The sequence below is a fragment of the Brienomyrus brachyistius genome, unplaced genomic scaffold (assembly GCF_023856365.1).
Source record: "Brienomyrus brachyistius isolate T26 unplaced genomic scaffold, BBRACH_0.4 scaffold32, whole genome shotgun sequence".
Taxonomy (NCBI): domain Eukaryota; kingdom Metazoa; phylum Chordata; class Actinopteri; order Osteoglossiformes; family Mormyridae; genus Brienomyrus; species Brienomyrus brachyistius.
Genome location: NW_026042307.1, coordinates 2,779,259 through 2,806,768, shown reverse-complemented (window position 1 = coordinate 2,806,768; position 27,510 = coordinate 2,779,259). Strand labels below are relative to the sequence as shown.

The window sequence follows — 27,510 nt, the reverse complement described above, 5'->3', positions numbered from 1 at the left end:
CTTTCACCCCCAGAGTGACCGGAGTTCCATAGTCAATTCACAGCAACAACAGCTGTCAGTCTCCATACACTGACACCTTTTCCACTATAAACAGGATAACTCACCACACATAGATGTTAGGGACAAATACACACATGTTTGGTCTCGTTTGAATAGACATGAGAAGAGGAGTATTACACTCTCAGATTTAAGGCAGTACAACTTTCCCTAAGAGAAATATAGAAACTTTGGCTAAACCTACCAAAGTGAGAGAGCCTCCCATGTGGTAGAACAAGGGAATTATAACCGCCCCCTAAAGTGATCTGATTGGCTGGGGACTTGAGAACCAAGGCCAACAATGGCCCTAAAATTAACCATTGACCGAAATTGGTCAATCTTCAGAGACATGCCATCACCTGGTTGGGATACTTAAGGAAGGGCCTCAGAAGTAGTCGGGGAGTCACTCTGTAATCAGAGCTCCCACAGAGAACTGCGTGAAAGTCCATCTGTAGTCAGATACTTTCCGCAGAACTTTGTGCACTCTCAGCTGAGGTATGTGATTGTTGAATATTGTATTTGTCCAAATGTATTTACAAGTATGTGGCCACATGTCAATAATTATATATTGTAATATGTTTAATAAATGTTGTCTTGATTACTTCATGACTGTCTGATTTGCTAACTTCTTTATAAACTTTCCAGATTGGGCTTCTATCCTGATTAGGACTAAAGTGGTAAATACTATCTTGCAGCCTCTGGGTTAAATCCCCTTTATCTGGGTCCCAAACTCGACTGCCCAGGTTAAGTTAGGTGGATACCAAAACTGCACCTCTGGAGTTCGCACACGCTCAGTTACGGGCCGACTTAACCTCCGAGGTCAACACATGCTGATGAAAGGTACCGGTCTACCCTCTGAGGGGCGTACACACTATGTTCCTAGGCACCGGGCATAGTCCCTGAGACGCTCACATGGTAAGACAATGGGCGGCATCGGCGTAGTCCCTGAGACGAGCCCAAAGTAAAACCTCGTACAAACTACCGCAATAAAAGGTGCGCCTTCACAGCCGCTGAGGTTGACACGTTATGATATGGGCTGCCCCCGGCTGAGCCTCTGAGGTGAACGTACGTGTGGTTCAGGTAAACATCGGCTTAATCTCCGAGGCACCCACATGCTCAGTAATTGGCAGACACTGAGCCTTTGGGGAATTATATAGGTCGAGGGACCCGAATAATCAGAGGCTGACATTGTCTTAAATGGTGGCGGTTTCCGTACCTCTAAGACAAACCCTGTGGGACGAGCCCACGGATCGCCCTGTCGGCCGAGGCGAATCTGGCAGACTCCTTCGTCAGGGGTAAACTAGAGTTGGTAATCTAAAGGAGAGTCCCGAAGTAATCCGAACAACATAAACGTCATGACTACAATATACTGAAATAAGGTCATTAATAAAATGGAGTCAGTTGAGGGCAAGTGAGCAACAGGTAGTCTAAAACAGGAATAGATTGGAGACAGTAGAAATCTGGTGGTGGAGGAAAGTAAGTAATTAAACATGGATAAGCAGGGATATGGCAGTGGAGAGGCTGATGAGGAGCTGATGGGAGCACTTGCAGTGTGCCTTAAAGATACTCTGGTTCGCCTGCATGGTAAAGGCTTAGGGCTGAGTTGGAATAACAGCCAAATCTTATATTGGTATAATAGCGAAGGGCGGAAGCTGGGATCCAAGTCCAAGTATCGAGACCTTCCTGCTGCAATTGTGTATTTGCTCCGCCGTAATGATCTTACTGCATTAGCAGAGAAAGAGCGGACCTTAGAGGTAATACGCAGCTTGGAAACTTCACGATCAGAGGAGTTAAAAAGACTCCGTGCACAGGTTGATAGCTTTGCATATGAAAAGCAGGGCTGGGCACGTCAGGGTGAAACTTGGGAAACCCAAATAGATAAGTTGGAAGATAAACTCCAGCGGAAGCATAATTATACATTCGCATTAGAGGATTATTGCGGTAATGCCGGGTTCCCAGTGGCCGCCATTCGGCAGGCAGTAACCGAGTCTTGAGACTCCAACCCACGTTACGATAGTGAGGATGAGGATTTGCTGCATTAACTAATAAAACTCGTGATATGTCTGTGGAAGAAGTTCGTAGCCGAACTTCTATGGGGATTGCCAGTCAAAGGAGGAATCCAGTGAGATCTCCAAGTCCCTCTAGTGATACTCAATATCAGCCCCATAGACCTGGACAGCCGAAAAGCCGGAGTCCCTTAAGGACCCGGATCAGGACAGGTACTCTTCCCAAAAATCCGTCAGAGTAGGGTTCTCAAAACAATGACGGATGCAGGCAATGATGTTATGGTGATCAGTCGTCCCTTAACATGTGACGAGTGTGCAAGACACAGAGAGGTGATCAGCAAGATGCCCAGACAAGGCCCGTTTCAGCCATACTGGGACAAACTCATGCTACAGGCTTCAGTGTACAATCTGGAAGCCAGGGATGTGTGGCAAATAGTCTTGCTTACAATCCCCGAAGAGCTGCGGCCCAAATTGACCGCAGAGTTAAAGTCAGGGGACATTATAATAAATCAGAATGGGGATGTTGAGGAAGATGTGTTTAGCCGACTCAGGGACGCGCGCTGCTTCACCTGAGGGGACCCACACATATAGTGTGGCATAAAATATTGGAGATTAAGCAAGCTACTAAAGAGCCATTTGAAGCTTTTGCGGAGCACATGTGGGTGTTCTTTAAGGAACACTCGGGGATGGAGGAAGCGCACCGCGATCAGGAAGTGTTAATACAACTCCTGAAGAATAATGCAGGCCCTCACATTCAACAAGTAATGATCCATGGTGTGGATCTACCAGAAAATATGTATAAGGCATTGGTGGATTGGACTGACAAAATAGAAAACCGGATGAAACTGAGCAAAACTCGGACGATAGCCGCAACTCAGTGGATAACCGAAGGGAATAGCCCAGATCCACAGAAATCCCTAGAATGGTGTAAACTTTGTTCAAAAGGCAAGCCATAATACAGAGGACTGCTATAAAGTGAGGAAGAGAAGGCAAATATGTTGTATCCAAAGCATAACAAAAACCCATAATCAAATTGTACCATGAATATACGCATGTATCAGCCTGTAAAACGTTACAGCCTACACAGCGGTATTTCTGGTGGCTAGCAATGGGACCAGACGTGAACGCATGGTGCAAGTCATGTCATGTGTGTGCCATAATTAACCAAGGACAACCAGGGCGTACCGAATTACATAGACCTGACCCACCACGGGGCCCCTGGGAGGAATTGCAAATGGATTTCATTGGCCCGCTACCCAGTGCCAAAGGGGGGTACCAGTATTGCTGGATCATAATTGATAAATTCTCAAAGTGGGTAGAAGCCATACCCAGACGTAATAATACCGCAACTACAGTGGCATGGTGCTAGCGAACCAAATCATCCTATTATGGGGGACACCGAAACAAATTGAATCCAATCAGGGTACCCATTTCACAGGACAGGTAGTAAGAGATGTGCCGGATGCTAAACATCCAGCAGATGCTCCATGTCCCATACAGACCTCAGAGTTCTGGGATAGTCGAGCGAGTAAATCGCACAATCAAGGAAGGCATTGCAAAGCAGATAGCATAATGCCACAACCAATGGATTGATGCACTACCCACAGTCCTGATGGTGATACGAGCAACCCCTACAAAAGCAACAGGCATTAGTCTATATGAGCTCATGACCGGACGAGTGATGAGATTGCCAAATTGACCCAGATATATCTCCTGCAGATTTACGACCCCGGATAGTGGCAAAGCAACAAGCAGTGTTGCTCCAACTGCAAGAACGCTTGAAAGCACTCCAAGCGTCAGCACCATCAAACAACAATCAGACCAAGCTAATGATGTGCAGTTTAACACAAATTCTGAGACCAAGTTCTCAGCAGGGGATATGATAATGGTACGGGTCTTTGTAAAAAAAAAAAATTCCATGGATGCCAGACATGACACAGGTGTCTAACCAGACATTCCTCAAGCTGGGACAGAGTCCAGTTGAAGCACAGCTCAGAATGCGGAAGATGGGTGTGGAGACACATGGAGGGGCCATACACATCTCATGAGACACAATTACAGGATCAGTTATATGGCCCCCCGGAGTAGCTCCGGAACCAAATTATGCCACACAGATTTGCTGTAAGACAGGATCCACCTATCTTCCCTATTTAAATATAACTGGATACCTCAGCATCCCTTCAGGATCCCATAATCTCACATCCTGGTATAAACTTAAGGATATACCAGACGCAACTCAGGGAAAGTTATATCCCATGCATAAACAGAATAACGATGGGCTAGACCCGAAGAAGTTTTATAACACTCGGGATCTAGAACCTGCAAAGTATTGGTGCACACACTCAATAACCCACAACACCACTAGTATACACTATACAGAGTGGTTCTTCAATCTACAGTAACCTCCCCTCTAGGAAAATCAGCATACCCAAGACTTTCATATGGACCAACCGGAGAGAAAGGACTTACTGTGTGGGGCAGTGCCAAAGCAGCAGGATTGACTACACCAGCCCTCAGAACTGCTCATGGACAGCACATCACTTCTTCAAACTCACCACATGTGGGTACCATAAGCCCAACCGATGCCCTACGGTATATCCTGCTCCTCCCGACGGACTTATCAAAGGCAACCTAAACTTTAATACATGATGTTAATTTAGTAATGGCACATGTAACGTATAATATTTCAAATCTGTTACCTCTGTATCTAAAGCATTGTAATGGTGAAGATAAGACATATACCTGGTTACAAACGCGACTCGAGGACTTAGTCTCTGATTACAAAAGCCGGCTTGCTATTCAAGTGTCGCATAAACGACTCAAACGAGATCTAATTGCAAGCATAACCGGACTGTTTGGGTCAGGGAATTCCATCATAAACAGTTATAGAATAGCAGGACAATCCCAGTATACAACCTGGGTGGCTAATCAAGTAGCCACCGGGTTCCAACATCTCTCAAACAGTGATGAGAACCTCATCAAAGCAGTAAAATCTGAAGCCCAAATGCTTCTAACAATTAGCAAAGCCCTCTTTAACCAGACACAATTCCTCGAGCGTGATGTTCCCTTCCGCGCGTATGCGCAAGATTTGTTTACAGCAGCAAGACAGGAAATATTGAACCTACGTCTTAGAAAAACTCCAAGACATGCTCTTGATGACCTGATTGGTAAACTTGAGTTAGAGAAATGGTTGAAATCAGATATAAGAGTAACTCTGAAATATTCGGAATTACTAATCTCTTTAATGATGCATACTGGTACTGAATGTGTTGGTTGTATAGGATTCTTTGTAACCTTTTCTTTAAGTAATCCAGACCAGGTATGCCTAAATTCGACCACCATACCATCCCTGGGAACCATAGTAAAAGACCAGGTAATTAAGTGGGACCATCGTAGGGGATGCATGACTCTGAAAGGGACTGAAACCTTAGTTAATACTCGTCCCTGTTGCCATGAGACCACGCATCATATCATTTGCACCTGCAACACTTCAGCCCTTTTCACATAACTACACAAAACTCATCAACATACACTCACTACATGGACACGCAGAAGCAGTTCAAGTCTCACATACACAATGGTGTGTTGTCAGTGAAATGGACTCATTCACCTATGGAGGCCTTACCTGCCCTGCAAATCACACTTTCTGCTTGGAGGTAACCAAAGACTTCACCATGGGTTACATAAACATTCTGGGAGAGTACCCTTAGATGTTGATGTTTTCCCATGGTGGGACGACACCTTTTATGAAGAAGACACTCGAACCACGACCGAAACCATGGATTTAGTTCAGCAAGTCATTCGACTACCACCTCCATCAGGCGCAGGTGCAGTATATCTGCTCACGGTGGGACTGGATGTTTCGGATATGCCGTGTGCTTCAAGCTCTGTTTGTGGATTACTTCTCTGCTAGTAAGGTAGGACTCTGTTTGCTTTCTGTTTACTGTCTGTTGAAACTGTTGTTGTGTGTAGTTTCTGGCAATCAAGCGTAGTTTCGGTCTCCCTGAACTGTTGTTGTGTGTAGTTTCGGTCTCCCTGAAGGTGTTAATTAGGGGGCAGGGCTTACTGAGTTAAACTGAAGGTGATACACGCGTGTTTGTGGCGGATAAAGGTAAACGGTCTAGTTGTTACTACTGCTTCTAAACCTTTCTCTCCTACTCTATCCTATCCTCTACTTCGCAATCTCTCACACCATCACTACAGACATGTGCCTTAGACGTATACCAGTACACTTATCTTTGAGACCTAGAATATCTCATCCAACATCCAGGCGCCGCACTCTCAGTAATCTTGTCTACCCTCCCATAACACCCCAGTCCCAGCAAAGCGTGTTGGGTGGCCTCTGGAATTGCCAGTCTGCTGTAAAGAAGGCTGATTTCATTTCCGCCCTTGCTTCACACCACTCTCTTGACTTTCTGGCTCTGACGGAGACCTGGATATCACCTGAGAACTCGGCTACCCCGGCAGCTCTCTCCTCTGCTTATGCTTTCTCTCACTCTCCTGGCAGGGGCGGTGGCACAGGTCTATTGGTAACTAGGAACTGGTGCTACACGCCCCTCTCTGCCCCATCTCAACATTTCATCCTTTGAATTCCATGGAGTTGCTGTTACCTCTCCACTCGATATTCGGATCATTGTTGTCTACCGCCCTCCTGGCCCCCTAGGCTGCTTTCTAGAGGAGCTTGATACTCTCCTCAGTCTCTTCCCCACTGACAGCTCCTCTCTCATTCGCCTTGGTGACTTCAACCTCCCCCATGACAAGCTCCCTTCTTCTGGTCTCCTCCCTTTTCTCGATTCCTTCTCTCTAACATCCAACAGCTCCTCTCTGACACACAAAGGAGGTAAAGTCCTCGACCTGGTTTTCAGCCGCCCCTCTCCGGCTACTGACATCTCTTCTACTCCTCTACACATTTCTGATCACCACTTTGTATCCTTTACCATTGCCCTACCCGTCTTGGCCAATCCCAGTTTTCAACGTTTCCTCCCCACTCGACCAAACCTCCACTCTGTCTCCGCTTCTTCTGTTGCTTCCTGCACCCTGTCTTACCTTCCTGACCCTGACTCCTTTTCCTCCTTGGCACTGGAGTCTGCAACTGATACTCTCATCTCCTCACTTTACACATCCTTGGACAACCTCTGCCCGCTGTCTTCCAAACCAAGGAAAACTCGGCCTACTCCTTGGCTTTCAGCTGCATTACGTACTAACCGAAGAGAATTGCGGGTAGCAGAGAGGACGTGGAAGAAATCTAAGCTTGATGCAGATCTGTCTTCCTACCGTACTCTGCTATCCAAATTCTCTATGGACGTGACTGCAGCTAAAACTGCCTTTTACAAAGACAAACTTGAATTATCCTCACGAGATCCTCGCAAACTCCATAACATCTTTTCGTCTCTTCTCAACCCTCCCCCTGCTCCTTCCTTCCTGACTGCTGAAGATTTTGCCAACTTCTTTGCCGAGAAGATTGACAGAATCTGTCAGACATTCTCTCCCTCATCCACTACACTACACACTAAGGATTTCCCTCCCCCCTCACTGGCCCAGTTTTCCGGTCTTATGGCAGATGAGATCATGAAAGTCATCTCATCTTCCAACCCTACCACCTGCCCACTTAATCCAATCCCTTCTGCATTGTTTCAGACAATCTCTCTAGACCTTCTCCCCTTCATCACGACTATCATTAATGGCTCCATAAGCTCCGGTCATGTACCAACAGCATTCAAAATAGCCAGGGTCATTCCCATCCTAAAAAAACCCACTCTAAATCCCTCAGACACTTGCAGCTACCGACCAGTATCGCTTCTTTCCTTCCTTTCAAAAATCCTCGAACGTACAGTCTACAACCAGCTTTCTCTCTATCTCTCTCAGAACAACCTCCAGGATCCTAATCAGTCTGGCTTTAAAGCAGCTCACTCTACAGAGACTGCCCTCTTAGCAGTCACTGAGAAGCTACATGCTGCCAGATCGGCCAAACTGTCATCTGTCCTCATCCTTCTTGACCTATCAGCAGCATTTGACACGGTCAACCACAAAACTCTCCTATCCATCCTTAGGAGTCTTGGCATTGGTGGCCTGGCCTGGCGCTGGCTGGCTTCCTACCTAGAAGGCCGAACATACCAAGTGACATGGAATGGATCCACATCTACTCCACGTTGTCTTTCCACCGGTGTCCCTCAGGGCTCGGTTCTTGGCCCTCTCCTATTCTCCCTCTACACTAAATCTCTTGGCGAAGTTATATCCTCACATGGCTTCTCCTACCACTGCTATGCCGATGACACTCAACTCATCCTCTCCTTCCCTCCCTCAGACACTCATGTCTCCACTAAGATCTCTACATGCTTGGCAGACATCTCATCTTGGATGACCACTCACCAGCTAAAACTCAACACTAGTAAAACTGAGCTGCTTTACATCCCGGCTGACTCATCCCCCCTCCAGGACCTTGCGATCTCTTTCGACAACTCCCTGATCCGTCCTTCGGTTTCTGCTAGAAACCTTGGAGTTACCATAGATGATCGGTTGTCATTTTCCTCACATATCGCCAGTCTCTCGCTCTTGTCGGTTTCTCCTCTTTAACATCAGGAGGATACGTCCATTTCTTTCCATTCAGGCTACCTAGATACTCGTCCAGTCCCTCGTCATCTCATGCCTTGACTACTGTAACTCGCTTCTAGCGGGTTTACCACTGAGCGCCATCCGTCCCCTCCAACTGATTCAGAATGCAGCTGCTCGTCTTGTCTTCAACCTTCCCAAGTTCTCCCACACAACTCCTTTGCTGCGCTCCCTCCACTGGCTTCCTGTAGCTGCACGCATCAGATTCAAAACACTGATGCTCGCATACAAAGCCAAAAATTCTCTGGCACCATCCTACCTAAAGGACCTCATCACACCCCGCTCTGCACCACGATCTCTCCGATCCTCCAGCACTGCTCGACTGGTCCCTCCTCCCCTCAAGGCACAAGGAAGACGCGCATCTCGGCTCTTCTCTGTCCTGGCACCTAATTGGTGGAATGAACTCCCCCTAGATGTCCGAACAGCTGAATCCTTGACGGTCTTCAAGCGACGACTCAAAACTTTTCTTTTTCAGAAATACCTGACGTAGAACTTCTATATTCTTTCTCGACTCTTATTCTGGTGTGTGTTTTAAAAAAAAAAAAAAAAAATTCTGCACTACTCAATGGAGTTCTCAGAGATAGTATTCATAGCTTGGGTCCTTATTGAGCTAGCATTGGAAATTCATTGCAGAGTCTCAAAGCACTTATGTAAGTCGCTCTGGCTAAGGGCGTCTGCCAAATCCTGTAAATGTAAATGTGCGTTATCGCCAGTGTCTATATCTTCATCATCATCAGACTCCGATTCTGCTACCTCTGACATCACATCCAGATTTTCAAAACATCTACCAAAAACGCCTTCATCCTTCGCCATCTACAGGTACAACCTGTACAGAGGTTGGAGACTTCAGGGACCTAGGAAATGACCCCTCTGGGACAATGGTCTGCCCCAAGGGGCCAAGGGGGGAACTGTAAGGACATAAAACTTATAGGTCCTGCAGGCCCCAACTCTGATCAGCCTGCATCAGTCTATTTCAGAACTCCAAGAAAAGGATCCACTGGCCCAGGCAAGATTGGACTCCATGCATCAAACCATCCCTTTTAAGGAAGGCAAAGGCCTGCCGGCTCCTGAGAGACTGGATAGAAATAACTGGAGCAATACAGGAAAAGCAAGACCTTTCACCCCCAGAGTGACCGGAGTTCCATAGTCAATTCACAGCAACAACAGCTGTCAGTCTCCATACACTGACACCTTTTCCACTATAAACAGGATAACTCACCACACATAGATGTTAGGGACAAATACACACATGTTTGGTCTCGTTTGAATAGACATGAGAAGAGGAGTATTACACTCTCAGATTTAAGGCAGTACAACTTTCCCTAAGAGAAATATAGAAACTTTGGCTAAACCTACCAAAGTGAGAGAGCCTCCCAACATGGTACAACAAGGGAATTATAACCGCCCCCTAAAGTGATCTGATTGGCTGGGGACTTGAGAACCAAGGCCAACAATGGCCCTAAAATTAACCATTGACCGAAATTGGTCAATCTTCAGAGACATGCCATCACCTGGTTGGGATACTTAAGGAAGGGCCTCAGAAGTAGTCGGGGAGTCACTCTGTAATCAGAGCTCCCACAGAGAACTGCGTGAAAGTCCATCTGTAGTCAGATACTTTCCGCAGAACTTTGTGCACTCTCAGCTGAGGTATGTGATTGTTGAATATTGTATTTGTCCAAATGTATTTACAAGTATGTGGCCACATGTCAATAATTATATATTGTAATATGTTTAATAAATGTTGTCTTGATTACTTCATGACTGTCTGATTTGCTAACTTCTTTATAAACTTTCCAGATTGGGCTTCTATCCTGATTAGGACTAAAGTGGTAAATACTATCTTGCAGCCTCTGGGTTAAATCCCCTTTATCTGGGTCCCAAACTCGACTGCCCAGGTTACGTTAGGTGGATACCAAAACTGCACCTCTGGAGTTCGCACACGCTCAGTTACGGGCCGACTTAACCTCCGAGGTCAACACATGCTGATGAAAGGTACCGGTCTACCCTCTGAGGGGCGTACACACTATGTTCCTAGGCACCGGGCATAGTCCCTGAGACGCTCACATGGTAAGACAATGGGCGACATCGGCGGAGTCCCTGAGACGAGCCCAAAGTAAAACCTCGTACAAACTACCGCAACAAAAGGTGCGCCGTCACAGCCGCTGAGGTTGACACATGTTATGATATGGGCTGCCCCCGGCTGAGCCTCTGAGGTGAACGTACGTGTGGTTCAGGTAAACATCGGCTTAATCTCCGAGGCACCCACATGCTCAGTAATTGGCAGACACTGAGCCTTTGGGGAATTATATAGGTCGAGGGACCCGAATAATCAGAGGCTGACATTGTCTTAAATGGTGGCGGTTTCCGTACCTCTAAGACAAACCCTGTGGGACGAGCCCACGGATCGCCCTGTCGGCCGAGGCGAATCTGGCGGACTCCTTCGTCAGGGGTAAACTAGAGTTGGTAATCTAAAGGAGAGTCCCGAAGTAATCCGAACAACATAAACATCATGACTACAATATACTGAAATAAGGTCATTAATAAAATGGAGTCAGATATATATGTCTAAAAGAATATCTTGTATATTAAAAAGGGTAAGTAATTCCCAGGAGCGCTTGGAAGGACCAACACGCATTCACAGCCTTCGGCTGCGCCATTGGATTCCGCCATTGGGCCAGTGGGCGGCTCCCTACAAGAGTTTCATTGCTTAAAACGATGAGGTTAAAGGGGCTTATTTGAAATAAAAGCTCAGCATGTGTTATACATCTTTTCAAGTTCTGGTTACACCTTTTGATTAACCGTACGTAGATAAATTTAGCTAAATGTAGCTAAGCAATCCGGGGGTGTTGTGCTAGAGATCGACTTTTATTTAAATTAGAAATAGATTATTTTACACTATTTACAAATAAACATATAAAATATCGCATTAGTGCGCATTCTGCCAGGATGGCTGCATGCTTCTCACAATCCAGGCCAACTGTCCGCATCACGACAACAATTCCCGCTGGTAGCCATTTGACAGTTGCTTGACGCAACGAGCTGGCTCAATAAAGGAAATGCCGTGTGGATCTACGCGCATGCGCTCGTTTAAACAAGAATTAACCGCGTTATTCTTTGATTATTGCTGTCGGAAATGCTCAGAGCACTTTACTTTATTATTCACATTGACAGAAAAGTGCTTCATTCCTTAAAAACATTACAGTTATGAGGGTTTTATTTGCTAAAACAGGCGCTCCGTCGGCGTAGCCATTTTGAAAGGGGAGTCGGCGTGGGTGCGCATGCGCCAAGCGCTGGACTAGCGATCGTCCATTCCGCCCCGCGTTGTTCAAACAGAGTAGTCGCATGTGGCGGGTCTCCGGCGCGTTTCGTCCTATTTCTTCTAAAAGTTTGCCGCTTACATGCTTTCTCCAACCTGGTGAATATAACTAAAGTCTTTCGTGTTGGTTAAATGTAATGAGTGATCGCTTCTTTTAAAACGACGGGCTGTATGTTTATTGGTTTGGTTGTGCTGCTATCGTTTGCGCTTGTTTAAATTTGTTCTTCTGCTGCTTCTTTCGGGCATGTTTGTTTAAATTCACACTGCCTTTCTTTTAAAATAACACTAAGGGTTTTCTTCTTTTGGTGCTTTCTTCTTTTAAAATACGCCGCGGTGCTTACTAACAACCCGCGGCTACGGGCCGGACGGACGCCCCCGCTGAACGTGTATGCGCTAGCTTGCCTTCATCCTGCTCTGTTTTATTATACCTTAAAAACGCAATAAAAAAAAAACACATTAATAAAATACATGTAATGTATTTTTATTCTATTAAAGTTTAATCTCCCAAACCACCCTATCGGCAACACGTGGCATAAGCATGTATTGATACCATATATGGACATAAACCCTCGACCAATCAGAATCAAGGATAAGCCACTTCCTCTTATGACGTCAGAAGCGGAGAATTAAGCTCCGCCCAATGTACCAGGGTAACATATATCCCATTGCTTCCGGGATAGGCTCCGGACCCCCCGCGACCCAGTAGGATAAGTGGTTTCGAAGATGGATGGATGAGCGCATACGCTCTCTCTCTGTCACTCCCCTGTAGTGCATGCGCGTAGAGCCACACAGCATTTTATTCAAAGAGCCAGTTCGTTGCATCAAGCAGCTGTCAAATTGGAAACAAAATTGCTACCAACGGACAAATTCTTGTTGTGATGCTAGCCGCCAGACCTGGATTGTGAGAAGCACGCCATCATCCTGACAGAATGCACATTAACTCTATATGTTATGTCTTATTTGTAAATAGAAATATCATCTTAGAGCTCGAATTTTATTTGAATTAACACCACATCCACTGATTGTTTAGCTACATTTATCTACCTCTGGTTATTCAAGAGGAATAAAGCACTATGACTTGAAAATATGTATGACACATTAGTATAAAATTTTTAAACCAATAAGATTTAAGGAATAAAAACAATTTAGTTGTATTTTGTTAGTTTAATAGCTGTAGGAACTAGTGAACGATATATAGCAACCGTTGATATATAAATGTTGATATATAAACATTTAAAAAATCTGGTAGAATAAAGTTCATTATTTTAATAATTTAAGGGGTAAAAAACATTAATTGTGGTTGTTAACTGGGTATGTTGAATGCGCTGTGTGTAGGAATGAACAGTGGCCCAAGAATTTAGACTGCAGCACAAATTCTTTCATTATATACATGACAGTACGGATAAGCAGAGGGGGTTTCTTATCGTTGAGCAGCAGGCGGGTGGTGTAGAAACAGCAAACGGGCAAGAATTTAGGACACATTTAGTTTTTGTTATAGCGTTATTTTAAATTAGTATGAGAGTGACATATGTCACTTATGCAATGAGGAAGAATTAAAACAACTGTGTATCAGCCTCAGTAATGGTTCGACAAACAGCCGAGCCACTAATGTGCTAAACAAAGAATAAAAAAACCATCAATTAACCCTGACTATAATGATTACGTATAAAATATATAAAAGTTTAAAGGAATAACGCACATGACAGTTGCGCCACTAATCGCGCCGTAAACAAGGAATAAAAACCGATAATAATTATAATTTGGATTAATTAAGTATAAAAATAAATAAGTTGAGGACTAAAGCAGTCGACAAACTACCCCGTAAACAAGGATTAATGTATAAAACAGTTTAACAGTTATTTCAATGTGGCTAAAGTAGACGTACATGATTATTTAATACATGTAATATAAAAGAAATAGGGGGCAAAAGCGCATTTTAAAAACGGGCCATAACTCAACCGATGGTAAAGACGGGTCGCAAGTGCCACCCTGCGGGTGAGTGTGTCCACCGCATGCAACACCCTCCCACAGCGGGGAGGGTGTGGTCCAACACCCCCTACCCCAAAAGTTCCGCCTATATTAAGGGTGCCGCTGTAGACCAAAAATACTGAAAAACTTGAAACGATATACGATCAACTGACGACACCAAAGATGGAAATGCCAAACTGGAGGTATGTTAAATTTTTTTCACTGTATTTTAAAATTGATTGAATTATAGCTATGGTGAAAACATTTGCAATTATTTTTGACCAAGAATTTTCTGTGTTATCAAGTGAATTACGGATGATGTACAAGACCAGTGAAGAAAGTGACCGGCAGTTAGGTAAGTTTAAAAAGTTAAAAAGTTACTCTTTAAATTGTGGAAAGACTGAATGTTTTTATCCGCACAGGTCCATGCAGTGGATGGCTGACAGAAGAAGAATTGAGCAGACATGTGGAGGTTGAAATGGGAGGTTTATGGAGGTTGCAGCGGCGTCGAGAGACAAAGATTGACGAAAGCGCCAGCTGTACTCTATAAAATTAATCAGCGCCATAATCGCTTGGTTATTGGACATAGTAATAGACGATGATTGCAAGGCGTGTGCAGCCTACTGCACAAACCTCCCATGGCATGCCTGCTACAACGGCCCCGAGCCGTATTGTCAACATAATTTTTAAAGGGTGTCAAAAAGACTGTATATGCTTTGGCTGGTAGATGTTATAGTGAAGGGTCTCAAGCCGTTTAATCCGAATCCCCTACCATCCGCCATTTTTTCAAAGGGTTATTGCAGGTGTTTTAAATAAGTTGAAAAATATGAGGGATGTATGCCGCAAACTGGATGATTTGGTACACGACTTTATAGAGCCGCATCACACTAGTGATATATACGCGGCGATTCATGCCTTTTGGCATATGGATAGAATCATCCAGAACCCAAGCAACTGCGTATGATGAAATTACTATGAGTGCATGTGTGTAATTGTCGTTCATATATTATCCCGATTAACAAAAGGTACATAACATTTTTTATTTTACTTATACGTACTTTGTTATAGCAAAAATAATAAAATGAGCGGTAAAGCCATTTACAATTCACGCGCTTTGGCAAGTATGTGCCGTTTGTCTGTTTTTGGGTGGCCCCATAGTGTGGACACAAGACCGCTATATCATGATACATACATACTCGGCCATTTTTGTCAGCAAGCCGGGTGACTGGATGCCGCCTTTGGGCGACTTTCTCGGTGAGCTGACAAGCGAGCTGGACCCAGATGACAACATTGTGGAATTTGTTTCAGGGGGGGCCCATAACTTATGGGTACATAACTGCGAAGGGTGAAACGAGCTTGAAAGTTAAGGGCATAACACTGCACAACACCAATTCAAAAGTGGTTAACATCGCATTCCTCAGACTTGGTTCACGATTTTGTGAGTAACCCACGTTACCCCCCTAGAGAGATCAGGACGTCCACGCAGCAGATCGTATGGGATAAAAGGGGGTTCCATTTGAAAAATAAGGCAGTCAGCAAGTGTTTCAAGGTTGTGTACACCAAGCGGCAGCTACTGCCTGACTATTGTCGAACCCGTCACTAGAATCCATAAGGCAATGTAGAATAGACTTCAGCACCCATTCTCGTGCATTATATCGTGACCAAGTAACTGTGGCAAGTCACATTTTATTAAAAGACTGTTGGAAAATGTGGATTGCACATTGTCCAGAGTGCCTGAAAATGTATTGTGCTATTCTTGCTGGTAGCCATTGTATGATGATTTGTTGCGCAAAATAAAAAACATTAAATTTGTGGAAGGAATCCCAGAGTCTCTGTGTGACAATGAACTTTTGCAGTCAAATAATATTAATTTGATCATCATTGACGATCTTATGGAAAAAGTCAGCGATAGCAGCGAGGTGGAAAAAGCATCAGTCTCAATGCTAATTATATTGTATTTAAAACCCCCCGAGATAAATCACAGTCGCGTGTACTGGCAAGGCAGATGTACCCATGGCATTCAAAATTTTTTCTAGAAGCTTTCGAAGACGCTACAAAAGTCCCTTACGGATATCTGTTGGTGGATTTAAAAGCCATGACACCCGGGGACTGCAGGCTCAGAACAGGAATGGTTCCACCCGAGTGGCCGGCTGCTTACGTGCTCAAGAAAAAATATTAATCATGTCGCTAGACAGATAACTCTAGACAGAGAAAGAAAATGTTAGACAGCATCGCCAGGTTTGCTGAGCACTCTTTGTGAAATAGCTTTGAACGTATGGTGCGGCAACATCTCCTTAACCAAGGCCCAGATTGTACAACAAAAAAAGCAAAAGAGCGGTATTAAACTATTGGCAAAGAAACTGGCATCGTTTAAATAAAAGAAGGCTAGTATACAAACCAGTGGAGGATTCATTCTACCCCTGCTAAGTGTCGCCATACCATTTCTCACCAGTCTTTTTCAATGGAGCGAAGTAAATGGAACATGCTAGGAAAATGTATCTGGTTCCTAAGGCACAGTTTGAAAAACTGCATAATGCCACAGCTTCTAAAGATACAATAAGGCAGACTGTCGAAAGCGAATTGGACATTGCAATACGCAACATTTTATCAAGAATGAATGTTGCTGACCATGAAAAGGTCCGCTTGTACACAGAGGCGCTACAGAGATATTTGACTTTGGCCAGACAAGGTGATAATGAGCCCATATCTTTAACACTTCCTCCTAAAGAGTCCGTAATAGATAATGCTGGGGCGGCACGTGCCACTGTTGCTGGGGATTCCATTATGGAACAAGTCATTAAAAATGTTGCATCGCGCAACTAGAAAAAGGTTGAATATATGATGGGTAAAATGCTTGAAAACTCTGCTGTCACTGCGTGGAATCCGCACGGGGAGTTTATTTTTAATGGTAAAACTAATCACTGGATCCCACATGCTCGATTTGCATAAAAACATTACCAACCCGCATAATGTGAACGAGGGGAGAAGTCCTGTGGGATGGGGTGAATTTCTACAAGGACTGGCAAGATTCAACATGCCTTGCACTCTCATACTCAACCAATATTTCTGCCGTATCATAGAAGCGATCAAGAACAAGCACCACACCGTGTTCTCCGGGCGCCCAACTCGGGTGTGTGTTGACGATGAAGATAGGCCGAACTTCTGTGGGGATTGCCAGTCAGAGGGGGAATCCAGCGAGATCTCCAAGTCCCTCTAGTGACGCTTATTATTGGCCCCATAGACCTAGAGAGCTGAAAAGCCGGAGTCCCGTAAGGACTCGAATAAGGACAGGCACTCTTCCCGAAAATCCATCAAAGTGGTAGTTTCCAAAACAATGACGGATGCAGAGAATGATGTTATGGTGATCAGTCATCCCTTAACATGCGACGAGTGTGCAAAACACAGAGTTGGTCGGCGTGATGCCCAGACAAGGCCCATTTCAGCTGTAAGGACATAAAAAAAACGTATAGGTCCTGCCGGCCCCAACTTTGATCAGCCTGCATCAGTCTATTTCAGAGCTCCGCTGGCCCAGGCAAGACTGGACTCAACTCTTCAAACCACCCCTTTTAACACTACGATCCCTGAAGTCAACGAAATTTCTCGGACGCACCTCGGGTGGAGCCCCCCCCTCACTCCCCACACAAGCTGCCCGCCCCCTCATCAGCGCCAATCAACACCTATTGTTTTGTAAATGAAAGCAGTTTCAGCTTCGGGTCTGCACAGAAACGTTTTCTAACAGTGTGGTCTGAGGAATCGTAAAATACATGCGTTAATATATCCTAATTTGAAACACAGTTGAATCCCCATTTCTCTTGATTCGGCAATTTCAGTTTCCCGAAAGTATTTGATAGAATAAATACATGCATTTGCTTACTGCCAGTAGCAAATCGGTGCTAATCTGATTTTCAGTTTTAAAAGTTCGATCAGGGCTAAATGACTAATTAATGTATGTCATTAAAATTACCCTGGCATGATATTTGCATTATAAATGTACCGACAGACAAAGCATTTTTATAGGTAATGAAGAAAAACCTGCAACTTGCAATGTGCAAAGACCGTAATCCCCGTATGAAGTCCAAGCACATAAAAGACTGCTGATTACTATGTCCATTTGTTATGAGAGCACAATGCACTTTGAATGTAAACACTGATGTCGCTACTTGCGAAAAAGATCGCACAGTTATGAGCGCACAAAAGACTGTAAATTACTCCGGACATGTGTGCATTTGTGTGTGGGATTATGAGATGCCACAGTGCACACAAACACTTCGTGATGTACGTATGAAACAGGATGGGCAGTTATGAGCACACAAAAGTGCTAATCATTCATAAACAGATTGCGGTCCAAATATATAATTACGGCATAATAAAAAGACTTTCGCGTGCGTGTGTATGTTTCCGTATCACATTCAATTGGTTATTTTTGATATAATAAATACATACAGTTGATGTCTGCAACAATCTGTGTAACCTTATTCAGTTGTAAAAGTTAGAGCTAAAAGATAAATTGATTTACATATATCTGTAAAAGAACCCTGGCATAACATTAGCGCGATATATGCATTATAAATGAATCACTAAGTAAGAACGAAATATTGAAAATTTGAGGGGTGCCAAAATGTTATATAATGTGTAATGTTCAACCTTTTGTTATAAAAAATAATAATGCCATAGTGCACCTTGCACGGAAACACTTTGTACGCTACATATGAAACATTGCATAGTTATGAGCACACAAAAGATTGTAAATTACTCCAGACGTGTGTGCATGAAGCAGGATGTGCAGTTATGAGCACTCAAAAGTGCTAATTACTCAGTCTGTGGGCATGGCTGTGGGCGTGTTCTGATATAACAGAATAAAAGTTGACACATAGATCCAGGTGAATCAATTGATTTCTTCTTGGTACCGTGTGGAGTGAACTGACACTGCAATGGCAAACAAGAAGCAATACACCCCTTCGGAAGCTTTGGCAATCCTGAATGCGATGAATGATTGTGACTCTGATGATGGTGGCGAAGAACTCACTTTGATTGTGGAAGAAGATGAAGATACGGATACAGATGGGCACTCGGCCATGTCAGCAGATGGCGAGGATGGTACATTAGATAAAGAGAACAGCAGCCCTCCCCGCAAGAAACGTGTGGTAACTCAGGTAACTCAGAAGGACACTGCAGCTGAGCTTTGCATGAAGGCTAAAGATGGAACTGTTTGGGAAAAAGAAGGATGTCTCCCTGCCAGTTATCCCTTTGCATGCTTTTCCTTCAGTGAGACAGCAGGGCCTACAGAGCACGCCAAGGTATCATGCAAAGTTCCCATGATTATGCTTTTTCTTGATCTTTATATGTAATCAATTCAGAATGACCTTTACTGTGTATATTTACCTTTATTCTGTTATCTTCCTACAGAGTAGAATCACAAGCCGACTGCAGAGTTTTCTGTGTTTGATTGACATAGGGATGCTAATGACCATCAGGGATTGCACGGTCCATGAAGGCTGCAGAACAGACCCCAGCTGGACCCTTTCTCTCTCTGAGCTGATGGCATTCATTTCAGTGGTTGATGCCTGGTCTGAATTATTTCTGGTGCCGGCAATCAAGAATACAATGCCCCGTGACTGCTACCAAGCAATCATGAGATATTTGCGCTTTGATAACAAGGACACCCGTGCAGAACGAGCAAAAACTGACAGATTTGCAGCAATCAGACATCTGGCAACGTTTCATTCGTAACTGTATTTCAAGTTACAACCCAGGCCAGCATCTTACTGTCGACGAGCAGCTGTTTCCGACCAAGGTCCGTTGTCCTTTCTTGCAATACATCGCTACGAAGCCTGATACATTTGGTATCAAGTTTTGGATTGCAGCTGATTTAGAGACCAAGTACACGTGCAACGCTAGTCCGTACTTAGGAAAAGATCCCAGTCGTCCCACGGGAGAAAGACTTTGAGAATGTCGTCACAAAGCTCATGGAACCATATCTGGACAAGGGCAGAACTGTTACAACAGACAACTTTTTCACATCTCTGTCTCTGGCTAACCGACTACTGAAGCGCAACACGACTCTGCTTGGCACCATAAATAAGATACGACGGGAACTTCCACCTCAGGCTAAAGATGTTTCAAGACTCAAGGAATTCTCCACACAAGTGTTTAGAACAGGCCCTGTTATTCTGACAGTGTATGCACCCAAAAAGAAGAAGTCTGTCTGCATTCTGAGCACCTTGCACCGGAACGTGGAGATCGGCATGGATCGGAAGAAAAAACCAAACACGGTAACAGACTACAACCGTATGAAGGTATGTGAAAGTACTTAATTTTTTTTATGTACTATACATGTAAATTGATTCAAAATGTAACACGAGTCTCTTTCTTTTTTTAGTGTGGTGTCGACATCATGGACCAGAAGGTGCGTGCGTACACGGTGCGTGCAGGAACACGCCGGTGGCCAGTTGCCGTGTTCTACAATATCCTTGACCTGGCAGCGATGAACACCCACATTCTGTACAAGGCATGTACAGGATCCACAGAGAAAAGACGAGTGTTCATGGCCCACCTTGCAGAGGAACTTCGGCGTCGATTTATGCAAGAAAAAGATTGAAAAAGAAATGAAGACACAGCTTAGACAAACTTCTGTTCCTCAGCTTGCCACTGGAAAGAGGACTCAGTGTCAGGTGCTCCGTCACTGTAATAGGAACCACAGTACAGAGAGATGTGTGCAGTGTGACAGGTACACCTGTCGCAAGTGTAGGAAGGAGGGTCCTTGGGTGTGTGACGACTGTTAGTGGATAGAAAAGGTTTTGTATCTTTAGTGTATGTGCTTATTTTGTATAATAAATGTGTATCTTCCACTTGAATGACATGGACTATCATACACACACATGCTCTTTATCTTTATACCATCTGATACTTGAAATTTACACATTCTTTGTCAATATTCCTGCAGCTTGTACTCATGAATCAATGATGCAACTTTTTCCCATGTGGCACATGAAGTGTTTGCATCAAAAATGCACATGCCTGCACATGTATGACATGTTATTTCATCATAAATTTACACATATAGTTGTATACACAGAACATACATCAAAATATATGTATTTACTATATCAAAATATATTTGTGTAATTGACACCATGGTTACCGTAGTAGATTTGCGGGTTCCACTGTATTTCAAATTATTATGTATCAAAAGCATGTGAATCCTTACAACACATCACTAGATCAACTCAGGTCTGCACTAAAGAGTTTAACAAGTGACTTAAGGCTGGGGGATGACTTCAGCTGAGCGACTGATTCATTTGCAAAACAAAAGGTGTTAATGGTGCTGGAGAGGGGGCGGGCAGCTTGTGAGGGGAGTAAGAGGGGGCTCCTTGTGAGGAGAGCCTCATTTTTCCAGGAATTCTAGTGTTAAGGAAGGCAAAGGCCTGCCGGCTCCTGAGAGACTGGATAGGAATAACTGAAGCAACACAGAAGAAGCAAGATCTTTCAACCCCGGAGTGACCAGAGTCCCACAGTCAACTCACAGCAACAACAGCTGTCAGCCTCCAGACAGACACCTTTTCCACTATAAACAGGATAACTCACCACACATAGATGTTAGGGACAAATACACAAATGTTTGGTCTCGTTTGAATAGGCATGAGATGTCGAATATCATACTCTCAGATTTAAGGCAGTATAACTTTCCCCAAGGGAAATATAGATAATTTGGCTAAATCCACCAAAATGAGAGAGCCTCCCACATGGTAGAACAAGGGAATTATAACCGCCCCCTAAAGTGATCTGATTGGCTGGGGACTTGAGAACCAAGGCCACCAATGGCCATAAAATTAACCATTGAATGAAATTGGTCAATCTTCAGAGACATGCCATCACCTGGGTTGGATACTTAAGAAAGGGATTCAGAAGTAGTCGGGGAGTCACTCTGTAATCAGAGCTCCCACAAAGAACTGCGTGAAAGTCCATCTGTAGTCTGATACTTTCCGCAGAACTTTGTGCACTCTCAGCTGAGGTATGTGATTGCTGAATATTGTATTTGCCCAAATGTATTTACAAGTATGTGGCCACATGTCAATAATTGGATATTGTAATATGTTTAATAAATGTTGTCTTGATTACTTCATGAATGTCTGATGTGCTAACTTTTTATAAGCTTTCCAGATTGGGCTTCTATCCTGATTAGGACTAAAGTGGTAAATACTATCTTGCAGCCTCTGGGGTAAATCCCCTTTATCCGGGTCCCAAACTCGACTGCCCAGGTTAAGTTAGCTGGATACCAAAACTACACCTCTGGAGTTCGCACACGCTCAGTTACGGGCCGACTTAACCTCTGAGGTCAACACATGCTGATGAAAGGTACCGGTCTACCCTCTGAGGGGCGTACACACTATGTTCCCAGGCACCAGGCATAGTCCCTGAGACGCTCACATGGTAAGACAATGGGCGGCATCGGCGGAGTCCTCGAGACGAGCCAAAAGTAAACCTCGTACAAACTACCGCAATAAAAGGTGCGCCTTCACAGCCGCTGAGGTTGACACGTTATGATATGGGCTGCCCCCGGCTGAGCCTCTGAGGTGGACGTACGTGTGGTTTGGGTAAACATCGGCTTAATCTCCGAGGCACCCACATGCTCAGTAATTGGCAGACACTGAGCCTTTGGGGAATTATATAGGTCGAGGGACCCGAATAATCAGAGGCTGACATTGTCTTAAATGGTGGCGGTTTCCGTACCTCTAAGACAAACCCTGTGGAACAAGCCCATGGATCGCCCTGTCGGCCGAGGCGAATCTGGCAGACTCCTTCATCAGGGGTAAACTAGAGTTGGTAATCTAAAGGAGAGTCTCGAAGTAATCCGAACAACATAAACGTCATGACTACAATATACTGAAATAAGGTCATTAATAAAATGGAGTCAGATATGTGTCTAAAAGAATATTTTGTATATTAAAAAGGGTAAGTAATTCCCAGGAGCGCTTGGAAGGACCAACACGCATTCACAGCCTTCGGCTGCGCCATTGGATTCCGCCATTGGGCCAGTGGGCGGCTCCCTACACAGGTATGCCCAAATTCAACCACCATACAATCCCTGGGAACCGTAGTGAAAGACCAGGTAAAGTGGGACCATCATATAGGATACATGACTGAGAGGGACTGAAACCTTATTCACTACTCGTCCCTGTTGCTACGAGACCATGCATCATATCATTTGCACCTGCAACACATTTCAGCCCTTTTTACATAATGACACAAAACTCATCAACATACACTCCCTACATGGACACGCATAAACAGTTCATTTCACTAATAACACCCCATTCTGCTACCTCCGACATCACATCCAGATTCTCAAAACATCTATCAAAAACGCCTTCGTTAGCCCTCTCCAGGTGCAACCCGTACAGAGGTTGGAGACTTCAGGGACCTAGGAAATTAGCCCTCTGGGACAAAGGTCTGCCCCAAGGGGCCAAGGGGGGAACTGTAAGGACATAAAACTTATAGGCCCCGCAGGCCCCAACTCTGATAAGCCTGCATCAGTCCGGACAAGACTGGACTCCACTCATCAGCCTAGGAATGTGATTGTTTAATATTGTATATTGTAGTATGTTTAATAAATGTTGTTTTGATTACTTTATGACTGTAAAGTTTATAAAGAAGTTAGCAAATCAGACAGATTGGATTTCTATCCTGATTAGGACCAAAGTAGTAAATACTATCTTGCAGTCTCTGGGTTAAATCCCCTTTATCCGGGTCCAAAACTAATCAGGGGTGGACAGGATGGATCCGGCTGTGTGGTCGCTTCAGGAGACGTCGGGATGGTCGAAGTTGTCTGTCTGCACGCCATTGCTCGCTGGGGAGGTGTGTCTCATCTTGAGTGCTGGCTCACAGGCGTGATGGGTATTAATACGTTTTCACCATGGTTAAGTACAGCATTCTCATCTTATTGGCGGCTATTGACAGAATTGGGTTGGCCTAATGATTCCCCGCCAACCTCACTTTGTTCGAACATTCGAGTTTCATGCAGATACATTCATTATGCAAGAATATACTGCACAGAGCTCCATGCTTGCAATGCCTCAGCGGTTTACGGGGTGCCCATGTTGGCTTTAGTGGCACCAAGTTGCGGGGATGGTGCGTTGCTGGGGTCATCGTACTCCTTGCGGGCACTATTTGTATGAGACCAGCAAGAATTTGTCCATTGGTAGCCAATTTATTTCCAATTTGACAGCTGCTTGATGCAATGAGCTGGCTCTTTGAAGAAAATGCTGAGTGGCTCTACGCGCATGCATTACATGAGAGAGATAGAGAGAGCGCATGCGCTCATTTAAACAAGAATTAACAGCGTTATTCCTTGATTATTGCTGTCAAAATGCTTAGAGGGCTTTACTTTATTATTCGCATTGGCAGAAAAGTGCTGCAATACTTAAACGGTATGGTTATAGGGGTTTATTTGAAATAAGCGGCGCTCCGCTGGTGTCACCATTTTGAAATGGGCGTCGGCGTGAGTGCGCATGCCTTGGCCTTTCATTTCGACCGCGTTGTTCAAACAGATCGGTCGCATATGGCCGAGCTCCGGGACTTGCTCATATCGTCCTATTTCTACCTAAAAGATTGCTGCTTAAATGCTCTCTTCAACCCAACACTGGTAAATATTGCTAAAGTCTTTCTTTTGACATGTTAAGTATAATGAGTTTTAGTGTTCTCTTCTTTTAAAAAACGACGTGCTGTATGTTTATTGGTTTTGCTTGTGCTTGTTTAAATTCCTCCTGCTTTTCTTTCTTTTAAAATACTCTGTGGCGCTTGCGCCTAACACGTGGCTACAGCCAGACAGACCCTCCCCCGCTGGATGTGTATGGGTTGGCTTGCCATTATCCTGCTATATGTTTTATTATTCCTTAAAAACCACAACTAAAAAAATATATTTTTTTATTCTATTAAAGCATGTATACCACATGGACATAGCTCCTCGACCAATCAAAATAAGGTATACTGCCCCTCCCGCTTATGTCAGAAGCAGAACCAAATTAAGCTCTGCCCAATGTACCACCTAACATCTCCTCTATTGCCGTCCTCTATTACCTGGTGGCCACAGTCATTCTGAAGCATCTCCAGCGACCAGGCATGGTGAAGCACACGATCGCAAATATTGTATCGTCTTCAATTTTCCTTTTTGCCGATTCTCTTATTAAATCAGTGGGACATCATTGTCTTGTGCAGGTCTAGGATTGGATGGCCAGGAGCAGGACCGAATCCGACAATGCGGTGATTGGGGTGAAGGAACAAGACTTGGGCGCGGTAAGAACATAAGAACTATACAAACGAGAGGAGGCCATTCGGCCCATCAAGCTCGCTTGGGGAGAACTAAACTAATAGCTCAGAGTCGTTAAAATCTTATCTAGCTCTGATTTAAAGGAACCCAAGGATTCAGCTTGCACTACATTATCAGGAAGGCTATTCCATACTCTGACTACACGCTGCGTAAAGTAGTGCTTCCTTAAATCCAGCTTGAAATGTTCTCTCGCTAATTTCCACCTATGGCCACGAGTTCGTGTATTTAAACTAATGCTGAAGTAACTATTCGGTTGAACAGCATCCAAACCTGTTAGAATCTTATATACCTGGATCATGTCCCCCCTCAATCTCCTTTGCTTGAGACTGAACAGATTTAGCTCAAGTAACCGTTCCTCGTATGGCATTCCTCTAAGAAGTAAGTGGCCACGTTTGCATTGTCCTCTGAGGAGGAGATGGTAAGCATATCAAGCTTGAAAAGATTTATTTGGTGATTTATTTCAAAAGCATAAATTAAATCTCTTCCTCTGTCAAAGGAGTTTGACATCTTCACATGGGAAGGCCCACAGCTTCTGAGCTCCAAGAGAACTGGAACAACGACGGATGACCTGGGAGGAGACGAACAGTTCTTCGTCTCCACCGCAGGCTGGCCGATCTTCAATGCATCGAATCACCTCAACCGGCTGCACCAAAAGTGAGCTAATCATCATGATTCATTCCCCCCTATAATTTGCTCCAGATACATGTTGTCAGGTGGTGTGTGAGATGTATTAATAAATCTTATTCATTTTGTATTTTAGATTCAAGCTAGATCCAGTTACCAGTCAGACGGCCCGGCGCATCTTTGTGACGACCACCAAGAACTTGACTGACCAGGAGAAGTTTGCCGTTTCCTGTGAGAGGGATACTGGTTACTAACACGCGAACATTGAAACTATAGATATCACCTAAAAAATAATTCAAATTAAGTCATCGGAAAAAAGCTCCATTCCTCCAAATAATCCGTCAGGATTTGGGAATTTATCACCTACGCAAGCACCGACCTACGATCTCCTTTCAATCAATAAGGTGCTTCCAGCCTTAGAGCCTCAGTTTACCGTAAGTACAACACCATGTCTCCTGTTCCGTTTTCTGAGTGCAATATGTTTAATTATTCTTCTCCAGTCAATAGTGGTACTTATACATGTGAGAAGTGTCAGTCGCTAGGCTCACGAAGATTGTAGTGTTAGAGGGACGTATCCGGACGATACATACCATTCAAGAGAATTTTAGCGACTCAGTATTAGCGGTTCTGGATATGTCCGCGATAGCCAGTCTCCCCCCGCTCTGGCAGCAGGGCCTTCGCAGCAAAGCGAGTGGGTGACGACCCGGCGGCATAGCCGTAAATCCAAACCAAACTCACACCGGCGCCATTCGCCTATTTGTGTTTCCAACAGGTTCTCCCCACTCAGTGAAACTCCCGCTGAGACACCTGTTGAAAGTGCTCTAGTAATTGGCGATTCCATTCTAAGAAACGTGAGAGTAGCGATGTCAGCGGGGTTCGGAACCGATGCTCTATTGCCAATCTTCTGAAATACATCAGGCACAAACCCCAGCATCCGTGCAAGGTTACCTTTCGCTTTAAAGGCAACGTGTGGTGGTACAACTATTATACACTTTGTTTATCACGCTATAGTCAGATTTTAGTTTTGACATTCCTAGAACCTCATTTGTCTCACCGATTAGTTTTTCAATATCTCTGTAATGTCCCGCCTTTAGCTTGTATTGCAGGGTCGACGGTATCAACATCCATCCAGTCACGTAAAATAAGGTGTCTTCTTCTACCAGTGTATCCCATGTATGCGGGTAATGGATTTCAGCTAATCCTACTTCCCATTTACCATTCAGTTTAATCGGCTTGGCTAGTTGTCGTGTAGCTTGATATGGTATTGTGTGGGAAAACATCCATAGACATTGCTTGGGAGCGTGACATCCATGGCTGCTTTTGATGGAACTGAACACTACAAACAAGGGGCCGTCGCACTTGTGTCAACTACTTGTTTAGCAGGAACCCAGCTGTTAAAATTTGTCTGGCTATCCCTGCCATTTCACTAAAAGCATTTTTTTTTAACCACGCTGCATTTTTTCCGCAATGACTTTCTCAACTTCAAGTTTTTGTCTTTGTCTAGTCTGATCTTTTGTAGCTCTTCGGCGTAAAACGTCCCCTCTATGATTTCGCCATCATAATCTTTTAACCTATACACCGGCGGTGCTCTAGGCAGATGTTCGGTGACTGTAAAATACTCGTCC

The 27,510-nt window shown here is 44.4% G+C and overlaps 1 pseudogene; it reads left to right on the top strand.

The window, feature by feature from the left end:
- The first annotated feature begins 4,704 nt into the window (after positions 1–4,704).
- On the top strand, positions 4,705–9,565 carry LOC125721090 (uncharacterized; annotated as a pseudogene).
- Positions 9,566–27,510: the final 17,945 nt, after the last annotated feature.